Raw genomic sequence first — 20,649 nt, forward strand, 5'->3', positions numbered from 1 at the left:
ATAACCGATTCACAATTATTCGTTCAAGTCCTTTCATGATTTTGTAGATCTCAGCTATCTGTTCTCCAAGCTGAAAAGCCCTAACCTCTTTAGCCATTCCTTTTAGGGTAGCCATTCCATCCCCTTTATCATTTTGGTCGCTCTTCATGCAGTGGGGTATAACCAGGACTGGATGAGCCTGTCCTGAAAATCTGGAGCAAGTTGGCAACTCTACGACCCCTCTGGACACAACGCCTCTTCCTTCAGCCTAAGTGGCAGAGGGGGCAGCTCCTCCTTCATATGGGAGTTCTGGGCAGATGCTGCGCCACTTCCCGCTTCTTGCCTCTGACCATGTGGGCCAAGCCATTGCTGTTCTGCTATTTGCTTTTCTTCCACTGCACCGGGCCAACCTGATGCTGCTCCGCTTCCTTCTTTCTTTCAGCAGCATAGGCCAAAGTTCCAGTCTGCACTCCTTTCAGTTATGGGATTGACTCCCTCCTCGTTCTCTCCCATTCGGGCCCAGGCAGGCAGGAAGACAAGGGGGTGGGGGCTATCACTGCTCCACCCCCGAAAAATGTGTTGCTCTAGGTGGCCACTTAGTCCACTTAATGTTTGCACCGGCCCTGACCAGCAACTTTGATGTTACCTAAATCCCTTTCACACATAGGAATCCCAGAAAATGCATTTCTGCCTCTGATTTCTCCTCTTTCTTTCAATAACGGCATCTCACTGAAGGCTTTTCTTCCCGCCTCTGCTAGGAGCTGGTCAACCAGAGCTCCAGCTCAGGGGGACCTGCTTAACTTTTCACAAACTCGTGCCCGGGGTGCGTATTTGTGATATGTTGCCTGCCATCACATACACGCTCGTGGGGGGAACTAAAGGTCTCGGCTGCCGTTTCCCGGCGCGCTCCTTTAAGAGGGGTACCGGCTCACTTGCATCCACATAGCAGTAGGAAAGCAAACATTTTTATTGATTTCTGAAGTTTCTCTCCGCAGTTTCTTCCTCTGCTGGCTGACTATGCAATCTTCCTATTCCGGGTGACTTCAACTGATTCAGGAGCTGTCTTTTAAAGGAAACAGTAACACCGACCACCAATGCTGGGTAAGGCAAAGCAAACGCAATTCAAAAAAAATTACTTTCATTAGTATTCTTATAATCCACATGAGACAGTTTCATAGAAGGAAAAAGCGTACGCCCAAGCAAAGGCAATAGCATATTAATTATCCAAAATTATATTAGAGATCAAATTAATTCCCTGCTCAATGGAATCTAAAACTCCTCTCTTCCAACTGTGAAAACCGAAACATATCATACAGTAACTGGCGAATGGGAAACAGAAAACTGTGAAGGGTTTAGCTTGCAGCGTGTGTTCAATGTGAGACAATACTAAAGGAGTTAACATCTTGTTTATTTTTAATTGTTTAACCTCTCCAGTGTTTCATTGTGAAGGAACAGTGAAGGCATTAGCCTCTAGTAGTTCAAGTGGAAGATCAGCAAAGGAGCTAGTCTGCAGAGGGTGATCAGTGGGAAGGAGAAGTGAAAGGGTTAGCTTGCAGCAGAAAGTTGCTAGGTATGTTAATGACCTGAGGCACTAGCCTATAAATTCTTCCGACCCCCATTGAGATTTTTGATAATTAACTAAAAAATTACCATCTGCAGCTTTCCCTTGAGAACAAGCCTATAAAAAAAAACACATATTACACTTTTAAAGATTAAATTTTAATATCTATTCTACATTGCCATGCAAATATCATCAGAGTCATCCTACATGACATGTCAAGAAGGAAATGCCATACTAGTTTGGTCCTGATGGCGATTTGCATGGCTTCCTCCACATCCATCTCTTACCAAGTTCCATCCATGTGGTGACAGACACCCCTGCTCATAAAGCAGGAGGCATCACTGCAAATGTTTTGTAGTATTGTTGCAAGGTGCTGAGTATGGATGTCGGCAGTGTTTCTAGACTGAAGGTCCTTTATACAACAAAGAAACCCCCAGTTAGTTTCAACACCCTTAAAACTACCATTAAATTATTCAATAACATCATGAAATCATTCTTCTATACTGGAATGAAGAGCCCTAATATCAACCAAACACCTCAAGCCCTGTAAACCTATCCTGCATCCACAGCAACTACAAAGGGTAGAGAGAGAACGCTTATTACTCATCATACCAAAATAATATTCAGATTCTGGTGTCATCTCAGTAACAGCAAATTCCCTATGCTGTTAAGAACATTGTGATGTAATACAAAACACTGCAAAAATGCATGAGCAAGGGTGCCAATTCCAGCCCTCAAGAGTCACAAATAGGTCTCGTTTTCAGGCTATCCACAAATAATATGCATGAGATAGGTTTGTATACAATGAAGGCAATGCATGAGTATCTATCTTCATTGTGGATTGCCTGAAATCCAGACCCGTTTGTGGATCTTGAAAATCTGAGTTGTCCAGCCCTGCTATAAAGCAAAACTGCCATACCATAACATACTAATTGCCAGTCTCAAACAATAACAACCCTAGCCATGGAAAGGCAGCAACACATATATTACTCCAGGACCTAGAACAACATACCTCATAAAACAAGCTAGACTGCCTTAGATTCCTAAAAAATTCTGTTTGTTGCCATGATTGTATTTGTATACCGGGGGTGGGCTCAGAAACACACCCACCTTCGGCTTGTTCATTGTTTGTTCTATGATCAAAATAAAAACCGTTTAAACCTTAAATGACATCAGAAGCAATTATTTATTTATTGCACTTTCCTATAGTCAGTAAACTCTATCTTCATCTATACACAGTGTAACATGTACAACATATAATGTCAGAGAACCACAAACAGTAAACCATTATCAAACATTAGAGCTCAAAAAGTAGGCCTTTTAAAAGGAAAAAAAAAATAAATAAAATTCTTTGGATCCAGAATTTAAGCAAAAAATCAGAATTTTTAAAACAGATCTGTTTTAAAAACAAAAACAAAACAAAAAAAAAACCCCAAAACAAAAAACTCACATACAAAGAGAGTGTTATGGCCATCGGCTGCGGCCGCCTGCGGCCAGCTCAACACGTCATGTCATGCTTGACTCTTCACTTCTGGTGCACTCGCGGCTGTGGCCAGCCGCTACTGCTGCGTTCCTCCTGGCTCCCCGTACTCTGTGGCGGCTGGGATGCCGCCGACCTGCGTTCTAACCCGGGCCTTCCTTAGGCACGCGTGCCATCTGTCCTCCCTTTAAAGGGCCAATGGTGGGAATTTCAGGCTCGTCCCCGGCTGATGACATCACGGGCCCGGGATACTTAAGTACCACCTCCAGCCACCACTAACCAACTTGGCAACGAGCTCCCTGGTTCCTTCTGGTGCTTGCTCCAGTACTCCGGACCTGTTGTTCCTGCACTTCGGATCTCAACACTTCTACACCTGGGACCCTGCCTCTGCGCTTCCTGCTCCTCGGGGCCTGGCTCAGCGCTTCCACACCTGGGACCCTGTCCCCACGTTTCCTGCTCTTCAGGGCCTGTCTTAGCACTTCTATATTGGAGATCCTGCTTCAGCGTATCCTGTCATCAAGACCTGGCTCAGCACTGTGACATTACTGGACTGTGTCTCTGGGTCCTTGTTCCTCGGGGCACCTCTCAGCGCTGCTACAGTGCAAGCTCCTGTTATTACGCTGCCATGTCTCAGGCAGTTCCCCTGCACTACTACTTCACTTGTACCTGTTACAGTGGATCCTCCGCTCTAGCCCTGCTTCAGCACTTCAGAGTACAAGCCTCCTACTTCTGCACCTCCTCTCATCAGGGTCATTCCCATGTGGCCCTGCCCCATTGTTCTCGGAGCTGCAGTGGCCCTCACTCTTTGAGGCCTTCTCTCCCTCCCTCCAAGAGTACCTCTGTTTTGGACTATACCTAACCTTCTGACACTCTCTGCCTCCAGCTGCCTACCCTCTCCGGGACCAGCCACACAGAGGCGTGCCTAAGACCAGCTGGCCCCGGCACCCAAGGGCTCAACCTGCGGGGAATGAGGGCCGGTACTGGTGAAGTTCCTGTTTGCTTCTGCTCCCAGCCAGCCTCGCCTCCCGATGGTGGGGACCTGAGGGTCTCAACCCCACCTCGGGCCAAGGGTCCACAAAACCTGAGAGGTTAATTTGAATCTTTTAAATCACATTACAAAGTAAGAAATAGCTAGCTATAAGCAACTGAGCTACATAAAGTAGAAAGCTACTATTTTGTTTAACTTACACAGAAAAACATTTCACTCTTTTTCTAACTACAAAATGTTGATTGCTTAATCACAGGAACCAGAATTGTTTACATTCCTTTAAACTTGGTCATGCGAGACAGAAGGAAGAGAGAGAAAAAAAGTTTACGAGACAGATTGCTCCCTGCTTCTACAAAATCTTTTTGCTAAACCTATAGCTGCACAATTAAAATATTGCAAACTTTAAATTAGGTTATCAGCTGTTAAGTAAGTATTGGGTGTGCCATATAGAGCAGTGGTTCTCAAACTTTTTTCTATCAGAGCACACTTCAGAGATGACACTCACATGCGTGACACACTGAACACATGACCATCATGGGACTGACTATAAACATATACTCTGCATCCACAGGAGTCCCCCGCTTTCTAACAATGGGTGCAGAGCAGAACTAAGACATTTCCCTGTAGAACTCACCATACAAAAAAGATATTCTGATTCTGGTGTCATCTCAATAACAGCATCACAAACTCCTTCTACTACCAGGTGCATTGTAAAATAAAACAAACAAACTCCACTCTGTACATGTCTATCAAACCTACCATACCTCAGCAGCACTAACTCCAAGAAATGAAACGGCAATAGCCCTACCCATAAGGCAGCAGTTCACCATCAGTGCAAGATCATATTGAGAAAATACAACAACAAAGACTGATACAAATCCCTATTTGCTAGTAAAGTACCTTATCTCAGTCACACACATACAGAATACAGACAGAACTACCTTCACCTAATATAGAATAAAATACCACAAATTATAAATGTGGAAACAAAAAGTGTAATGGAAACTCCAGTTTTGCATGCACTAGAAACATAAATATATTTTCTCCTACACTATGCAAAGTTCAAAGATAGAAGAAATGCATATTCTCAAAATTGATGTATTTTAGCTCTTGTACCCTGTCACTCACCTCCATGCCTTCACATGTTCATATCCCTGTCCAACATTTCCAACGCCCCCACCTCTTCCCTGTGCTACCTCTCTCTCCTGCTCAACTCCCCCTGCCCTTCCCTACCTAGCATACTTCTGACCACCTTACCGCTTCCTGCTCAGCATCCCCTGAACTCCCTACTCCTCCAACCTGGCAGGCCCCACACCTCCATCTCTCCCTCCATTTCCATCTCTCCTCCCTACCCAGCAGCTCCCAGCCTCTCTTTCCTCCACCTCTCCTTAACCCAGCAACCCCAACCTCCTTTCCTCCTCCCCTTCCTCTCCAGCAGACTCCTGACTCCCTATCTCCCAAGGACTTCCTGCTCAGCACATTTCCCCTTCCTCCTAGCTCCCAGCCAGCATAAGTTTCAGTCCAGTCCAGAGACTCCCTCCAGCTTTACCAGCAGCAGATGAGAGCAAGAAGCATTGAGGAGAGGAAGATGAGGAGGCAGCAGCAGTAGATCTACAGAACACACACCTTTCTCCCTTATGCTCCTGCTTTCATGTCCAGGCCCCATGGGGTAAAGAGAGCATCAGCAGCCAGGCAGGAGAAGATGAAGCTGGAGTCCTGCCAGGCCAATATAAACAGGAGTTGGTGATATCTCACTTTGATCTGGGTGAAAGAGAAAGGAATAACCTCCCAATGGGCCAGGAAGAGGAGAAGGAAGCAGCTTCCTGTCATACCCAATAAAGGAGAAATCAGCTAACTCTTGTTCAAACTGATGAGGAAAGAGCAGCCTTCTGCTGGGTCTGCAACACACCTCCCGGGACTTCGCGACACACTAGTGTGTCCTGACACACCTGTTGAGAACCACTGACATACAGAATAGAAGAAATGGGGTCAGCCACCCCCCAACTTAATCTGCAGGCCTGCTGGGAGGGGCTGAATGTGAAATCCAGGGTTTGTGACATTTTCTTGCTGTATGTCCTTTTCTCCTGCATCGATAACAGATGTCATGAAACATCTAAGTGCAGGCCTTCCCTTTAACGTCCTGTCACGGATGCATGCAGTGGCGACATTCTCGCTCCCCCTCTCTTCTGAACTATTTGCTCCCCTTTCCGCACTGGTCTTTATATCACCTTTTTCATTCTCATAATTAGAGGGAGATTTGGGTTGAGGTTTACAAATAATTTCTAATTCTTCATCTTTATCAAGTAACTGTTTATTTAAACAGGTAATTTCAGATTTTAAAGCCTCATTCTGGGTACTAGCAATTTTTAGCTTCTCAATTAAATCAGACTCATGCTGCTCATAGCATTGTCTATCATCTGTCAACTGGGCAGAAGATACATTGAAACAGGAGAAGTTATCTGTCAACATCTTAAGGAGTTGTGACCAAGCACTTGTAATATCTAACAGTAGCCATATTAAGGCTGTGCTCTGCTTATTCTTATTTTTGGGCATTGTGGCATGGATATACTGACAGTGAAATGCCAAGAGAAATTAGGGAAGCTAACCAAATTGGTAGTGCGGTAAAAATGGGAGACTTCAATTACCCCAATATTGACTGGGTAAATGTATTATCGGTACATGCTAGAGATATAAAGTTCCTGGATGGAATAAATGACATTTTTATGGAGCAATTGGTTCAGGAACCGACAAGAGAGGGAGCAATTTTAGATCTACCGTAATTCTCAGTGGAACACAGAATTTGGTGAGAGAGGTAACGGTGGTGGGGCCGCTTGGCAATAGTGATCATAATATGATCAAATTTGAATTAATGACTGGAAGGGGGACAGTAAGCAAATCCACAGCTCTCGTGCTAAACTTTCAAAAGGGAAACTTTGATAAAATAAGAAAAATTGTTAGAAAAAAACTGAAAGGAGCAGCTACAAAGGTAAAAAGTGTGCAAGAGGCATGGTCATTATTAAAAAAAAAATACCATCCTAGAAGCACAGTCCAGATGTATTCCACACATTAAAAAAAAAGGTGGAAAGAAGGCAAAACGATTACCAGCATGGTTAAAAGGGGAGGTGAAAAAAACTTTTAGCCAAAAGATCTTCATTCAAAAATTGGAAGAATGATCCAACAGAAGAAGAAAAGATAATGCATAAGCATTGGCAATTTAAATGTAAGACATTGATAAGACAGGCTAAGAGAATTTGAAAAGAAGTTGGCCATAGAGGCAAAAACTCACAGTAAAAACAGTAAAATTTTCTACATCATCAAAAGAATTTAAGTTTACTGTGACGTAAGGACTCCATGGGTTCTTCCCACATGCTGCTGCTGCAATCTCCAAAAGGTACTTTCTCTTTGTTTCTGCTTTTAATTCTACTTTAGTGTCCTCCCCAACATCCTCTTCAGTAAACACCAAAGCAAAGAAATCATTTAATCTTTCCGTGATGGCCTTATCTTCTCTAAGTGCCCTTTTAACCCCTCGATCATCTAACGGTCTAACTGACTCCCTCACAGGTTTTCTGCTTTGGATATATTTTAAAAAGTTTTTACTGTGAGTTTTTGCCTCTATGGCCAACTTCTTTTCAAATTCTCTCTTAGCCTGTCTTATCAATGTCTTAGGATAATGCATAAGCGTTGGCAATTTAAATGTAAGACAGGCGTAAATCTGCCAACAAAGGTAGGGGGGGGTTTAGATAGGGCCGGGGGGGGTGGGTTGGGGAGGGGAGGCGGAAGGAAAGTTCCCTCCAAGGCCGCTCAGATTTTGGAGCGGCCTCTGAGGGAACAGGCAGCGCGCACAGGTTGCACAAATGTGCACCCCCTTTCGCGCACCGACCCTGGATTTTATAAGATACGTGCGGCTACGCGCGTATCTTTTTTTTTTTTTTTTTAATCTTTCTTTATTAGGATTTTCAAGATCAAACAACCTTAAAATTTACCTTGAACAGTGCAAAAAATGAAACATTGACCCCCAAGACCCCCTATTCTCCCCCTCTTACCCCCTTCCCCTGCAGCAGGACAAACAGTAACATTTACAAAGGCAAAGGTGTCTCCCTCCATTTGAGTATCTACTAATTAGATGCTAGGAGCGTATTCTCCTGGTATTGATGTCTGGTGAGTTTTTGAATAATGTCTCTCTTGGAAACTGGGAGTGACCACCAAAACTTATTCCATATGGAGAGGCACTCAGTCCGTTTCACCAACTTCTGCGTAGACGCCGTCCTAAGTTCGTGCTGACATAAAGTTTCAAGTCTAACTTGCCAATGCTCCCTCGTAGGTCTCTCCGTTGAGATCCACCTTGACAAAATAACTTGAACAGCTACAAGTAGGGCTTTATGCAGAAGCTGTTGATCATGGTCTGACAGCGTTTTAAGAGAATCATTTGGCAAATGCAACAAACATAGTGTAAGATCCTTAGGTATCTGAATACCCAAAATCCCTCCCAACCTTTCCAATACCTCCTCCCAAAACAAACCCAGCGTGTCACACTCCCACAAGCTGTGTAAATATGTACCTTTATGAGTCTGACATTTAATACACAAATCGGAGTCAGCTAGTTTTGCAATATACAATTGGGATTGGGATATATATATGCAATGCAAGATTTTGAACCTCATTTCGCGGAGAATCACATTTTCTGACACCTTATAACTACTTTGCAAGAGTTGCATAATAGACGGTAGTGATAAGTAGATAGCATGAATGACGCATTTATTCTGTATAGATGCCACCGCTGAGGTGTTCTTCAAACCTTTTAAGGCTCGAGAGAACACAGAACAAGAGTGCCTTTTTTGCATCCTGGATCTATGACATTATCTAAATTTTCCCATTGAGCCCTATTTATCTGAAGCCCAAAGACCTGGGACACATAGTGCCTAATCTGCAAATAGGCAAAGAAATCATGTTTGTGTATCTCATACACTTCTTGGAGTTCCGTAAAGCTCCATAATATCCCTGTCCGGGGAGCATATAGCTGGTATACATTTTTCATACCCTTTATTCCCCAAGCCGGGAACACCAAACTCGAAATCCCTGGTATAAATTGGGGGTTTCCCCTCAGCGGAATATGTGGAGTCAGACATGACCCCAGTTTCAGTTTAAGCATAAGAAACGCCAGGCTTTCCTACCCGAGCATAGAATCATACTCCTTTTGCAATTTGCTGGTACCAGTGAATCCCGGAAGTTGTATAAGGGCAGCGGGGCAATAAGGACTGCACCATTCCATTAGGAATTCGATTGGTGTGTATATGCCTGTCCCATCCAACCAGTGTCGTAATAAGCAGGCAAGATTATAATCTCTCCAGCTCGGGCATACCAAACCTCCTTGATTTCTTTCTAGCTGTAATGTATCAAGTGAGAGCCTAGCTTTGCGTCCCCTCCAAAGGATCTTCCGCACTATCTTATTAATACTGTTTATATCTCCCGAGGTTAGCCAAAGTGGGATCTGTTGCAGAATGTAAAGCCAACGCGGCAGTTCTAGCATCTTTAATAGGGATATTCTCCCTGTCAAGGACAACAGCAAGTTCTCCCACATTTTAAGTTTGTTAGTCATATTGGTCAACAGCGGGCGAACATTTACTTCATACAGTTTAGCTGGGTCCCTAGAGAGGAGTATACCCAGGTACTTCATGGTCTTGTTAACCCATTTTAAAGGGAACTCCCCCTGCCATTCAGCCCTCACTGCCGCAGTTAGATCCATGGCCTCTGATTTCTCAACGTTTATCTTCAGGCCTGCAAAGGTCCTAAACAATCTCTGATGTTGTAAAACTCGTTCTAAAGATCTTTGCGGGGAAGTCAGAAATACCAGGACATCATCTGCAAAAGCCGATACCTTGAATTCCTGGCCTCTTCATCGGAACTCCTGTATCCATTTCAATTTTACAGAGAAGAAGGTCTATTGACAATATGTATAGTAACGGGGATAGTGGACACCCCTGCCTTGTTCCTCTGTGTAAACGAAAGTCTGCAGAAACTTGGCCGTTAGCCATGATCGCGGACCTGGGATCATGATACAGCATCCCTATGTTGATTAAAATCTCTCCCTGAAAGCCATACCTTTTGGAGAACTGAAAAAAGATAATCCCACGACACCCGGTCGAAGGCTTTCTCCGAGTCGAAGCCTACGAGCATTGCCGCGCAGTCCCTTTGTCTTTACATTCTTCCATGTCCAGCAATAGTTTTGTCATGTTGGTACTAATAGCCCTCCCTTTGACAAATCCCACCTGGTTATGTACAATAATATCTGGAAAGACCGTACTGAGTCTGTCTGCCAGGATTTTAGCAAACAATTTAGCCTCGAAATTTAGCAAGGAAATTAGCCTATAGGCCACCGGAGAAGACAGGTCTTTCCCAGGCTTTTCCAATACTGTGATATAAGCCCTAGTCGTTTCCACAGGAAAGTGCCCAGTCCTCTGCGCCTCCTGGTAGAAACGGAGAAGATCCTCTCCTACTTGGTGCACCAAACATTTATAGTACTCTGCACTTAACCCATCAGGTCCCGGGGCTTTATTGTTTTTACTCATGTGAATTGCCCCCCCCGGAACTCTTCTATCCCAATAGGTCTGTTCAGAAATTCTAACTGTTGTGTGGTAATTTGTGGAACATGTAACCCGTGGAAGAATTCCGCTTCCTGAGACTTCCCCCCTGTCCTGTCTTCAGTATACAGACATGTGTAGAATTTGCAAAATTCCACGCAAATGTCCGACCCCAACACTAAGGGTCTGCCATCAGCCCCTTTCAACTTATCTATAGTGGTAGACCCTCGCGCCAGCCGTACCATGTTGGCCATTAGTCTCCCCAACTTGTTCCCAAATCGGAAGAATTTCTGATTTCCGCCCCTCAGCATCTGTTGAGCACGCTCATGTAGGAGTGCGTTCAATGCTCTCAAAATATTGTTATATTCCGCTTGAGCTTGTGGGGTGTTCCGCTGAACCAAGCTTCGCTTTGCCTGTCCCAATTGCCTTTCCAGGTCTAGTATATTTTTGATCATTGCTTTAGATTTCGCTATCATTTATGAAGTAATGGCCCCCCGCATTACCGCTTTACTGGCATCCCAGTAAAGCCCAGGGTCACCCTTGCGCGCTTTATTATGGTGCTCATACTCTCTCCATTTTCTCTACAGGAATTCCCTAAAATTGTCATCGCCACTTAAATGACTTGAGAATCTCCAGAGGCATTATGACATTTTCTATTTTATTCACCATTCCCTTTCTAATAATTCCCAACATTCTGTTTGCTTTTTTGACTGCTGCAGCACACTGAACCGATGATTTCAATGTGTTATCCACTATGACGCCTAGATCTCTTTCTTGGGTAGTAGCACCTAATATGGAACCTAACATTGTGTAACGTACATAAGGATCTGGAGAGTATTTGGAGACTGGTGCGAAGACAACAACATCAAGCCACGCTCATTTAAAATTCCCGTGATCCTGGAATTCTTACAGAATGGACTACAGAAGGGTCTGTCCCTCAACTCCATCAAGGTATAAGTGACCGCATTGTCATGCTACGGCTCCAAGAGCGAGGGCGACAGCATAGCTTCTCATTCGGACTTGTCACGCTTCCTGAAAGGAGTCAAACACATTTGCCCACCACTAAAGTGACCGGTACCTCTGTGGAATCTCAATCTCGCTTTGGACTTCCTAGCGGGAACTACCTTCAGACCCCTCCGAGGCCTGTCCCTCCGCCTGTTAACCTTAAAGACAGTGTTCTTGCTGGCAGTGTGTTCAGCCCGCCGCATCTCGGAACTACAAGCACTGTCCTGCCGTGAGCCGTTCCTTAGGCTCACCCCGGGGTCCATCCAACTACGCACGGTTCCCTCCTTCCTCCCCAGAGTGGTCTCACACTTCCACCTCAACCAGACCATCTCGCTACCAACAACGGATGGCTTGAAGAATTCAGAAGAAGCCCGTAGTCTACGGCACCTCAACATCGGCAGACTCCTATCCAGATACCTGGAAATAACGGAACCCGTACGAAGAACGGACCACCTTTTCATCCTTCACAGCGGAAAGAGACAAGGGGAAGCGGCCACGCGGGCAACCATCGCCCACTGGATCAAGGAAATCATCAAGGCGGCCTACGAAGAAGCTGGCAAGCCACCACCTCTACAGGTCAAGGCCCATTCTACCAGAGCCCAGGCAGTATCTTGGGCAGAAACTAGAATGCTGTCACCTGCCGAGATCTGCAGGGCGGCTACATGGTCCTCCATCCATACTTTCTCCAGATTCTACCATCTGGACGTTCAGGCTCGGGAGGACACGGCATTTGCAAGGGCAATACTAAGTGGGTCATGGGCAGCCTCCCACCCGGTTCAGGAGTAGCTTTTATACATCCCATTGGTCCTGAGTCCATCTGCTACATGCTAGGAAATGGAGAAATTACTTACCTGATAATTTTGTTTTCCTTAGTGTAGACAGATGGACTCAGCATCCCACCCTTGGCTGCCGTTACGCATGGTCTTTCAAATAATTCAAGGGTAAGCCATGTTTTCAGTTACCTAAGCATCCACCCTGCCGGGTGTCGACGCTTTCCAGTTGAGTACACTGGCGGTCTCCAGCTATAGTCAATCAACCAGCTATAGTCAATCAACGTTTAACCAAGTTATGAAGTTATTCAAGTTAACTAAATTATTAAGTTAATCAGTCAGTCACACATATATCCACAACACTTTTCGAGGAGAATACTGAAGAGCTGCACTTCCTGCAGGGGTATATGTACTAGGGGCTGATGTCAGATTGAAATCTGATCCTTCTCCAACTGCTAACAGGAGTATACTATACCCATTGATTCTGAGTCCATCTGTCTACACTAAGGAAAATGAAATTATCAGGTAAGTAATTTCTCCATTACCTGCTATTAATTAAGTTGACTTAGATAATAACCACCGCTATTACTAACAACGGTAACATGGAATAGACTTAGTTTTTGTGTACTTGCCAGGTTCTTATGGCCTGGATTGGCCACTGTTGGAAACAGGATGCTGGGCTTGATGGACCCTTGGTCTGACCCAGTATGGTATGTTCTTATGTTCTTATCTTCGTTCTTCCTTGCGGTTACTGGTGCCCTTGTGGAGTCTTAATCTGGCTTGGAATATTTTTTTTTAACGGGCCCTACTTTTCAACTGATATATGCCCTCTCCTTGCGGTTACTGACCTTGAAAACTGTGTTTCTTGTGGCAATTTGGCGTATAGAGTATCCGAACTGCAAGCCTTGTCTTGCCGGGAGCTATTCCGTTGAGTAACTCCGGGGGCGATACAGCTGTGTACTGTTCCTTCCTTTTTGCCAAAAGTGGTATCAGATTTTCACTTGAATCGGTCCATTTCCCTGCCGTCTCTGGACAGGGAAAGAGATGCGGAGGAATATCGCCTGTTATGGCCCTTGGATGACTAGAGGCATATCGTGAGGTATTTGGAGGCTTCTAAACCTCTCAGGAAGATGGATCGCCTGCAGTTCATGGTGGAAGTAAGAAGGGCGAGCCAGCTTCTCGGGCTACAGTAGTTCACTGGATTAAGGAGGTATTCATGGCCGCATATGTGGATGCTGGTCAGCCGCTGCCTAGTCAGGTTAGGGCTCATTCCACTAGGGCTCAGGCAGTGTCATGGGTGGAGGTTAGATTGTTGCCTCCTGTCAATATTTGCCGAGCTGTGATGTGGTCCTCCTTACATACCTTTTCCAGGTATTATCATCTGGATGTGCAGGGCCCGGAAGAACGCAGCCTTCACACGTGCAGTTTTGACTGGACCACAGGCAGCCTCCCACCCTAATCAGGAGTAGCTTTGGTACATCCCACTTGTTCTGGATCCACCTGTCTAAATGCTAAGAAATGAGAAATTACTACTTACCTGAAAAACTACTACTTACTGATAATATCATTTTCTTTAGAATAAACACGTGGAACCACCTTCCCGCCCTTGGCTGCTGGCGGTTTGTGCTATTGTCCTCCTGTGTATCTGCATGTTCCTGGGGTTACTGGTGTTAGTCTAGTCCCTAGACTAATGTTAATACATTCTTTGTCTGAGCTCAGTGTTTTCCTGTTGGCTGAGTGCTGGAATGGTTATCTGTTAATAATTTTTGTGAGTCTGTCCACAGTTGGCTTTTGCAGAGAATACTGACAGGCTGATGTTGCTGCAGGGGTATATATACTGTGATGTCAGCTTTGCTCTGTCTCCATCTGTTGGTAGAAGTACATAACCCATTTGTTCTTTATCCACCTGTCTAAACTAAAGAAAAGGAAATTATCAGGTAAGTAGTAATTTCTCATTCTAATAACTGTGTCATGTTTTAGCCAGTTATGTACAGGTTAAGCCTCATCCCAAAGAGACTTGGCTACATAGTCCAAACAGGAACAGTGAATGCTTTTTTTATAGTGCCCTCTGATGGCGCATGACCTTTGCTAACAACTTTATTAACACAGCCTTTAACTGAACATAACGAGGTCCATATTCAAAAGTAGTAAGCCAGCTAAATGAATATTTGGGCACAAATCCATCTAATAAGTTAGGTGGCTAGAATTTAGCCAGATAAGACAGGGGCGTTCTGAGGGCATAACTGGGGGGAATTGAATTAACTGTCTAACTCCTATATTCAGAATTCGCTGGATGACTTAGCTGGTTAAGTCTGGTCAGGCCAAAGAGATGTCCTAATGTTAGCAGGCTAACTTTAAAATAGCCGGCTGTATTCATTAGTGCGGCTGCATTATTGAATATATCTCCAAAGTTAGCTGAATAAGTTTATCTGGCAAACTTTGCTATACAGATTGTGTCTGAATATGGAGCCCTACATATGACAAACTGTTGAGCAAAGAGTTAACCTTGCTGGCTTATTCAGTGTGAGGTAATGCTCATTTTGAAGGAGCAGTGAAGGAGTTAACTTCTTTGGGTTTCAGTCTTCTTGTCTCTGATCACTTCCTCTTCGCCTCTGTAAGGGAAGGCACTAATCTGTTTTGCACTCAGGCACCTACACCCTGTCCTCAGAGACTAACACCGTCACCTCACCTGTCAACTGGCTTGCTTCCTGTTAGCTGATCTCCCTCCAGAAAAGGAAAGCTGGTATGTCTCAGAAATTGTTTCAGTTAACTTAAAACCAGAAATGGCTGGAGGGACTGCTTACTTTTTTTTTTTTTCTCACATGAGCTATTCAAGTCTAAAACTGCTTTATTTTCTCCAGCCAACATTACTCAAATCTTTCTTTCTTTTACTGGCAATTCACACTTCCTAGCATTAGTCTATTTTTGTCCCAGGGAGTGCCACTGGCAGACTGTTCGTGCGTGATTTTTTCCCCCCTCATCTGTGCCTGCTCAAATTGATACTTTCCTTGTCTTGTGCAAGCCTTTGTGCTCACCCCATCAATAATGAAGCACAGCCGAAAGGGAAAAGCACAGCAGTATTGTTTTGGGGAGGTGGGAAATTCCTTCCAGTGACCCCGGCCCAGGGTTCTTTTTACCAGGGAATAGCAAGTGCTATGGGGGCCCAAGGGGAGGCTGGCACCAAAAAAACCAGTTGTCCACACCAGGGTCCTGTTCCAAAAGAAAAGGAGAAATGTATTCAGAGTCCCAAAATGAGGGGGAAAAGAAATCCAGTAAGGCAAAAATAATCAGAAAACTTTAAGATGGTAGGTAAGTTCCAGCAATATGTTTCACAGTTCTTAAGGGAAATCTCCAGAATTCCTACAATGGTTACTCACAGTTTGTGGGAAAGCGCTTGCCATACATCACTAAGCTCACGCCTAACCTACATCTCCCATTACTGGAAAAATCCTCATTTTACTGAATAGTTCCTTGCTTGTGAACCCAAATAGGGATCATAAGAGTAATAACATAATATCTCTAGGTTTGTTATATTTGGAGTATCCTAGTACTCTATGGCATAGCTTCTCAAACCATGGTACCCGTACCCCTGACATATGTCTGCGGCACCAGTTGAAGTCCAGCAGTGCAGTCACAAAAAAAGAACACAGGAGAGGCAAGAGACACATACAGCAGGGGTTTCTTTATGACTTTTACTTATAACAATTATGTTTTCTTTACAAATATAAACGTAAATGTTATATTTGTTAAAACTGTATAAATAAAAAGTAAAAACAATAATTACCTGTACCCAGGGAATCATTGCTGTGCCATTTACTAATTCAGAGATTCCACAAATTCTGGTGACCTTCTCCCAGACCCAATCTCAATATCATTCACTTTATCAACAAGTTCTGCTTAGAGGTTTCTGCAGAGGAGCAGTTTTTGTCATGATTCTATAAGTTCCTCCATGTGCATCTCAACTTTTTGCTCTGATTCTTCTACTCTGAATGTGATCTCTGTGAAAGCTCTCCAGGTCGGATATTACCCTCCCAACTCATTTTTCGCCACTGAGATTTCTGCTTTTAACTCGCACAATCCAGTCTTTTAAATCAGCTTTAATGATAGGGGTTTGTAGCCAGTGAGCTTGTCTGTTCAAAAAATAAGTTCATCTCTGGTTCTGCCTGCTCACCGACGTGGGGGGAAGGGGGGAGCTGCAACAAGCCTAAGTCGTGATCCTCCTCTAGGCTGATAAGTAATGCCCTGATTTTTCTCTTTTACTGTCATACCACTTTCAGAGTGTCTTAGGAATTGTCAGCACATGAATTAAGTGCTTTTCAATAGCAGATATCGTTGGATATTCTTAATTTAAATGAGGAGCTGTTTTTCTAAGTGACCATGCTCAGTGGTGACATCACATCCTCCATTTTGTGTTGTCTGCTTTAAAAAAAAAATTGCAAAACTAAGAATAACAAAATATGTCCTTTGCTCATTGGCAGTTGGTTATTTTTCTTCTTTTTGTTGGAAAGCAACCCTTAACTAGGACTTCACACTTGCATGGCTGATCTTCCTATTGACAAGCAGGTTATCATTTAAGTTGCTTATCTATAATGGGTTTTCACCATAGTCAACAAGATAATCAGCCACACATACAGTCCCCTCCTCCAAGTTTGGAGTTGGTTATAAACTTTTACATAAGACTGAGGAGGCTCGCTCAGTAATTGTGCAGGAAAGTCAACGCATGCTTGGGAAAGTTTTTTCTAGGCTTTTCTGAGATTTGAAAGATGTCATCTGATAGCACCAATCACAGAGAATATCACCACTTGTGTGGCTGATTATTGTGCTGTCTACTGAGAACACCCTTTGCAAGTAAGCAGTTTAATTCTACACATCAACATTGTGGAGGCAAGAGCAGTCTGTTGTTCTCTGTAAGTTTTGAGAAACCAGGTGGCCAATTTAGTGTCCCTGTCCAAACAGTTGGTGGTGGCAGTGTTGTAACCGAACAAGCAGGGAGGAACAGGATCTATCCTGTTTAGGGAAGCTGCCCATGTTATGGCTCTGGGCCATCTCAATGAAGTCATCTAAGTGCTAATGTAATAGGCTACAAAGAGCAGGTACAACAGAAGACTCCAGGCACTTTGTCTTGAAAAAGGAAAAGTTTTATTTTCGCTAGCAAAATAGATGCAGCTGAAATGGTTTTCAGTAAAACTGCAACCACCCCTCCCTAGCAGGGAGTAACTTTCTATACATTCCACATTTCTTATTCTTTCACACATGCGTTCTACACCCTGCTGAGCAAGCATATTCCGGCTGAGGGGCTACTGACCCCCTCCTTAGACAACCTGGAACTTCGTGAAACTTCTGCAGGAGAGGCTGCCGGGACTTGCAGTTCTGGAAAGGAATTTGCGAGTTCATAGCAACACTGTCCTGCTCATATAATACATTCATTGTTCTAATCTAGGTTACAGACTTGGCAGGCAGACTGTGCAAGCTTATCAGACATAACGTGCTGACAGAGAGTTTCTCAATATCCTAACTACAGCTGTATTGCAGACAGTAAGTAAACCCGTCATGAAGCAGGGAATTCTGGTACATGAAGTCCTGTTTGGCAGGAGTTTCAGGTTGTCCTCTGTCAGGGTGAAGTCTCTGCCCACTACATTCCCCCCTGTTGATACTTATCAATCTCTATGAAAAGTATCCCATCATCACAAAGCAGCTGTGGAGCTGAAAGAACAGAAACAGGAAAAGTTAGCAAATTGAGTTCTCAGGGGGCCCTAATTTCCCAAACAGTCCAATGGTTTCTTCACGGGTTTGAGACGGATGGGCCCTATTGGCTCCACCCCCCCTTTGTAGCCGACTTGACATGAATGGGAAGATTGGCCCAGGATAAAACATGAGAACGGTTAAACAGGTTCTATAGGCTCAAGAGTAGGCACAGAGGAATACATATGCAGTGACAGGAGCTGCGTGGCTGTTTTGCGTTCAGCAATGTCCTCCATCATCCGACGAAGGCGATTGAGCAAGAAAGGAATAATGCAGGGTCCTAAAAGACAAAACAATTAAACTGGCTAGGATAGCAAACAAGCTCTTAAATCCACCAATCATGGAAAACCAACCACCGAATCCGTTGGTCCAGTCCCAAGCACTGTTCCACTGCTGGATAGGGACGTGAGCCATCTTGACCATGCGATCAGTGATGTCCTGGATAACCCTGCTTTGGTCATTTATCTGCAAAAAGCAATTAGAGAGGTTAAATGTTCCGCAAACCCCTCCTTCCTGGGTCAGAAGGTAATCTAAAGCCAGTCTATTCTGGTACACTGCAGTCATAATCTTGGTGTTCTGTTTTGCCAAGAGGTTAAGAGCGAAAGCAGTGTCGTTGCTGATGAGCTCCAGGACTGCCTGAAGCCTGATGATCCAATTTAACATGTAAATGGGGGTGCGATAACCGTATGAGCCATCCGCCGCCCAGGTGGCGGGGCCATAATACTGGATTATGCGTTCAGGTGGCCACTCATTATCCACCCAGTTACCAATTTTTCAGGGGCGTGGCAGATCTGTGAGCTTGGCCCTTGTTAACGTATACAGGTATTCCTAACTGTTCCCCTGCAGTGAGTGGCAGCAGGAAGAAACTGGGTCGGACAATACCTAAGATACAGGTCCCTGCCCAGGCAGGGGCAGTCGTTCATATGCCCAGCGGCCACAGATATAGTAATACCCATCAGGAGCAATCCAGGTTACATTAGTGTATCCCCCCTTTGACCAGGTCTGATTGAGCACCTGGTCCGTCCACAGAGGGATAGGAAGAGAAACATTATCAGTTTGCCACCACATAGTGAGTTGAGGGTGAAAGTGAGCACACCCGTGCAGACAGTGTCACCTACGGGACGTGTAGTAGTGTTACCTGGCATTCTGGAGGCACAGTGCTGACCGATGATACTGGTCCGGAGTGCCCACTGATAGGGGATCCGGGTACGATTGAAACGAGGAGGCGTTCAACGCATTAATCTCGTGCTGGGACATTTCCTTTGCCTCCCAGGGCCACTGTTCGCCCATATTGGTGCCACCGCACACGTAGCAATTGGTGACGTTAAGAGTGAGCGCAATGTTTTCAGCAAGGTTCAGGAACATGTTTTTCGATTGGGCTGAGACTGAGGTTGTTTCTGGAAATTATTTCTGATTTCTCAATCTCATCATATACTTCCTGGTAGCCTAGAACAGTAGACTTATAGACAGTAGAAGGGGGCATTTCTAGTGTCTGTTGAATGGTCAGGTAGGTGGAAGGATCCCGTCCAGTGCCATCAATACCAAAGGACCAGGATTTAATCCACGGCTGGTTCTTCTTAGGGGGTAAGAGATGTAGCAGGGCCCAGAGGGAGGAGATCCAGCCACTTGGCTTTGGCTGCTTGGCAGAGCTTCCAATGCCCTTTCTACGGCTCTGTTGCTCTGTGGATGCCAGGCACAGTGTAACTTCCAATTCAGTTGTAATCGTGTGCTCAGCTGTTGAGTGACTTCAACTGGCGAAGGCAGGTCCGTTATCCGAGTTGATTTGTCTGGGGAGGCCATCCCTGAGCAAGATATGGTGCAACAGGAAGGAAACAACTTCTTTTGCTGTCTCAGTTTGGGGTGGGCACAGCTTCCATCCACCAAGCTGTGTCAGAACTCCCAGTGCCATGCCTTTTTTCTCGTCCACGAAAAAGGTTTGAAGGTCTTGTTACGTCTGGTAGGCCTAGAGCTGGGGGTGTCTTGAGTGCCTGTTTCAGCTCTTCCAGGGCCCTCAGCTCCGGCTTGTACCACGGCAGGGTTTGTGATTCCTCGTTCTGGCCCTTTTAATTTCTGGTATAGGGTGTTCGGCTATGATGGCGAAGTTCGCGATCCATATCCGGCAATAGACTGAAGTCCTCAGTAGTGCTCTTAGTTCCCTTCTTGTTGGTAGGCGTGGGTTGGCCACAGATGGTCTGGATTCGGGATGTTCCCAGGCTTCGTGTTCCTTCGTGGATGTAGAAGCCCAAGTTACTCGACCCGGGTTTCGCAAATCTAGGCTTTCTCTGACTGGCCCGATATCTCTGGCGGGCCAAAAGTTGCAAGAGAGAGATTGTCGCCGTCTCACATTCCTCATACGTCTCCGGGCGATTAAAAAGGTCGTCAACATACTGAACAACTGTGCCCTGCTCGACCGGTACCTCTTCAGGTCTCGGCCAGTTGTTCTCCGGACAGGGTCGGCGAAGTACTTGAATCCCTGTGGGAGGTGTGTCCAAGTCAATTGGGTTTGGTTCTCTCGTGGCATGTTTTCCCACGTGAAGGCAAATAAT

The 20,649-nt window shown here is 44.9% G+C and overlaps 1 protein-coding gene across 3 annotated transcripts in view; it reads left to right on the forward strand.

Moving 5' to 3' along the window:
• The first annotated feature begins 672 nt into the window (after positions 1-672).
• Positions 673-20,649, forward strand: part of ADPRM (ADP-ribose/CDP-alcohol diphosphatase, manganese dependent) — a 58,693-nt gene continuing 38,716 nt past the window's right edge. Inside the window, exons 1-2 of one of the 3 annotated variants that reach the window (XM_029600244.1) lie at positions 673-802; positions 975-1,080. The gene's annotated coding sequence lies outside the window, so the exon portion shown is untranslated. Of the gene's footprint in view, positions 803-860; positions 1,081-14,973; positions 15,105-20,649 lie in introns of those variants that run through there. The other 2 variants (XM_029600243.1, XM_029600245.1) reach the window with 2 other exon arrangements.

Source organism: Rhinatrema bivittatum, chromosome 4 (assembly GCF_901001135.1).
Source record: "Rhinatrema bivittatum chromosome 4, aRhiBiv1.1, whole genome shotgun sequence".
NCBI classification, from domain to species: Eukaryota; Metazoa; Chordata; class Amphibia; order Gymnophiona; family Rhinatrematidae; genus Rhinatrema; species Rhinatrema bivittatum.